Source organism: Gossypium raimondii, chromosome 10, assembly GCF_025698545.1.
Source record: "Gossypium raimondii isolate GPD5lz chromosome 10, ASM2569854v1, whole genome shotgun sequence".
Taxonomy (NCBI): domain Eukaryota; kingdom Viridiplantae; phylum Streptophyta; class Magnoliopsida; order Malvales; family Malvaceae; genus Gossypium; species Gossypium raimondii.
In genome coordinates, this window is record NC_068574.1 from 28,817,684 (window position 1) to 28,822,028 (window position 4,345).

A 4,345-nucleotide genomic window follows, 5' to 3' on the forward strand; every position below is an offset into this window, starting at 1 on the left:
TTTTAGGAATTTTATCCTTAGAGTGTTTGAAATTTTGTGACATTGTTTATCGGTAATGTTTTTTACTATGGTTTTAGAAAAATAAATCAATTTCGAAAATGAGTTCTAAATACCTTTAATTTTGAAAATAGAAATAATTTGTAAAATAGTCAAAACTTAAAGTTTTTAAGAGGTAATTAGACCAGATTTTTAAATTCAACCTAAAACCCCTCCATTTATAGTTTTAAATGTTATTTAGTCTTTAAAATTAAGTGTTTAGCCATTAAATCGCATGTTTTGAATAAAAGCCAAAAAATGGCTCGTTAATGGTATATTTTGAGATTTGGGGTAAAAACGTGGTTTCAATGTGTTTTTCAAATTTTTTTTTAACATGATTAGAAGGTTTCTGAACTTACCTTGAAGTTTTGTTAAATATTTCTTGAGTTTTAATGAATTTTCAAAAAATAGTCATAAACATGTTGAAAAAGTCGATACCATGAATTTAGTAGTTTTGTGTAGTTTAAAAGTTGGGAATTAGTTGTAGGTGAATTATAAGATGAACAAAATTGGTTTTAGGTGAAAAGATTAAGTATAGACCGATATATTCAAACTTTAAGTTTTCTATGTCGAACGTTTCGATCAAAAGAGAACCTAGCTTAGGCTTGTGTTTTTGGATTATTTAATGTGAGTCTTTGGCTGAATGTTGATTGTGTTTTTGTGTGATTTACTTTGTTGAAGCGTTGGAATCTATAGGACCTTCTACAAGTAGAGATAAAGGTAAGGAAAAGTAGTTTGAGCTTTCGGCTTTTCACTGAAAGCGTAATTGGTGAGTGTTTGGAATAATTTCTTGTGGACAGGATTCAATGTTTTATTTGGGAATTTAGTTGTAGCTTAAACCTCTACTATAAATTCTAAGTGTAAGCTTTCTCGTACTCATGTTTAACTTTTAGAATATGTGGTTATGTTATTGTGGAAATGTGTATCGAGATGAAATGTTATTACATGTGATATGTGTTCTATATTACTGTTGTGAAAGTGCATATGTAGGCATGTCAAACATGCTCAGTGGCAGTGATAATCATGTGAAACATCCCAAAATATAACTCAATAAAAATGTAGAAAAATATCAAACATAGGAATTGACCCAATGGTTAATCATTAAATGTGAAAGCTTGAAAGTTAGTTGGAGGTATTAAGTTCAAATCCTATCTTTTACAAAATAAATAATTTTTTGCAAAAATTCCCTTGTTTTTAATGTATTGCCGCCCAAGCCTAGTAAACCTAGGTATAAATACAATTTTTACTCAAAATAATCAGCCTCTAACTCTCTTTTCTTCTACCTAAGCCGTCCCTAACCTCTTCTCCCTCCCTTGATCTTTATTTTTTTTCTTTTCTCCTTCTCCCACCATTGTTGCTGTCACACCTATCACCACCATTCACCTTTGATTTTTCTTTCAGTTGTCTTCAAGATTGAGCATTATATCCATCCCTATCTAATAAAGGATGAGAAGGATAAACACGGAATCAGATCGTAAAGTTTGTCAAAGTCGCGAATTTGACTTAGGACTTTAGACGTTCGGAAAGAAACTTGGATTTTGACACAACCTGAAACGAAATTGAATCCAAGTCAGATAAAACAATTAAAATAAATAACTAAAATAATATCAAAGATTAAGGAAGCAAATAAAGAAGATAAATGGAAAGATAGAACATTGAGTGTAGAAGTCCTAAGAAGCCTTAGAAACACGAAGAATCCACAACCCCCTTCAAAAGGCTCTAATTTCCCCTCCAAGATAGAAACCTTGGCAAGAAAAAGTTTGAAGATGATCCCCACAATCTAAAAAGATTTTTAAAACTCTTCTAAAAGAAACTCAAAAGAAATTATTGAAAAGAAAAACTTAGAGAGAATTTATTAACACAAAAGAGAAATAGAATAACAATGAATTTAATGAATTGTGTACAATACAAAGGCCTATATATAGGCTAGCTAAATAAATCTAAATAAAACTCTTAAGTATACTAGAACTATAATTTAATTTAAATAAGAAGTAGTTTTAAACTAAATTTTCTTGTTAACATAAAACTCCTAAATAACTTAAAATACTTAATAATTCTAAAAAATTCAAAATAAAATAATAATAAAATAATAAGATCTGAAAAATATAATTTTGGGCTCATATATAATAAAAATTAAGTCTAAAACCCAAACCCAATATGATTTAAACTCGAATTAAAAGCCTAAAATTCGTAATTCCCATCATAATCCCATTCAGAAATTTTGCTCGCTCAGTCTTTCACTAAAACGGTCATAATTTGAGCTCTCGAACTCAAAATCGAGTGATTCAAAATGTATTTCGAAGCTAAGAAATAGATCTTCAAACACCATGAGACATCTCAACAAAGAAATTCTAGGATCCCATCTAAAATTTCATCGCAAGTCTGCTGATTTCCTGAGCCTGAAAATTGGTAGTTTTGATGATTGAAATCTAATAAATTTCACATTATTCGTACATGTATCATTATCCCTTTCCTCAAAAAGATTCGTCCTTAAATCTTGTCTTTGATTGAATCCTGATTTGATTTTCTTAGCCTTTGACATTGTTGTTGGGCCTTGAGGTAGTGTGAACCCATCACATTCATGGGTCTAAAATTGTGCCTTGAGACCCGCATCATTCCCCCCTTCCTCAAGAAGATTAGTCCTCGAATCTTTAGTTGCACAAAAAGAAAAAGGATTTGAAGAAATAACAATAAAATGAATAAAATACTTACCTAAGCTTTCTTATGCGCCAAAACTATCTCCAGGATCAAAGATATGATTTTGATATCCCAAATCAGCATGGATTAAGTATCTCTCCTTAAAAAACAAATCATCAACACTAGAAAAAGAAATATTAGGAACACTAGTGTTCAAGTAAAAAATAACTTGTAACTTTCTTTTAATATGTGTGGTCATGCATAAGAATTTCCAATGATGAGTCAAGAATTTCACATAATTATAAAAATCAAGTAGTTTAATATATTATGTAAAAATTCATATTTAGAGTCTAAGGTAGAAGATTTTGTTGCAAGATCAAATGCATGAGGGTTTTTAATAAACCTGTCGAATGTAACAAAAGTACACTTTAAATACCTAGATAAACCCATAAAATCAATTGAACTTTCAGACCATTGTTTATTGAAACTTAACCAATGAGAAAGCATATCATAAGGAATAATAAAATCAGTAGCAAACTTATCAAAACCATTCAAGGTACGCCTACATATTTCAATTTCTGATGTATCATTACTTTTCTTACCTTCTAACACCTGTGGAGAATTATCAATGTTCATCTCACCCCTTTCTCACAAGTAAAATCGTCTATCGATGGTAAAGTAATATAATTGAAAGTCTGTCAATGGATCCTTGAAATCCTATAACAAAGAAACACAACTAAACAAATTTAAGTTAGAGTTAGTTAAAACAGAATCACTCCTCACTTTTGTATGGGTATTTTCTTGCTTTTTATTTTCTTTTTCCACTTGAGAACTCTCCAATTTTAACTTATATGGATTTTCACTAACCAAATTTGGACCATCAAGTAGACTTTTATCACTTAATGTCTCTTTTCTCTCTATCTTTTCACATGATTCTTCGTCACTTCCCATATCCCCCTCACAAGTATTATGAATGTTCAATTCAATACAATCTATCTCAATAGGAGAACAAAACGTTTCTATCTCATCTAACTCCATAGATTTAAGGGAGAAATTCTCGTTATCATTTTTTTTGGTTCACAAAGTTCACCATCTTCTTTGATCAACAAAAGTCTCATGTTCGCACAATCACGACTATAGTACCCACACCCTTTACACGTAAAACATTCAATGTCATGAGCTCTTTGTTGTTTTGGTGAAAAATTAGTAGAAATGGGCTACTTGAAAGATGTAGAAGAATACTTTGTAGGAGCCCTACTTTTCCACTCAAAAGGTTTAATCTCAACATGTTTCGGCAGCAACTTATTAGTAGCATAAGGAGGTTTTGAATTCTTAAAAGTAGAATTAGAACTTGTACCTCAATAATAGTGTAATGCTCCAAATAGATGAGATTGGTGTCACTGAAATTGTTGCTCAATCTCAATTGCCTTGTGTACCATCACCTCAAGATCAATATAGGTGTGAAGATTAAGAGTATTGGCTTCAAAATGTTCAAGCCATCTACAAATCGTACCATGGTAGTTTCTTCATCCTCTTGGATATTTTCTCTTTGCATAAGCATCTCTATCTCCTTAAAGTACTCATCAACAGATTGATTACCTTGAATAAGGCATTGAAGTCTCGTTGAGACCTCTCTATAGTAATGAGAAGGAACGTAACACTTTCGCATCAC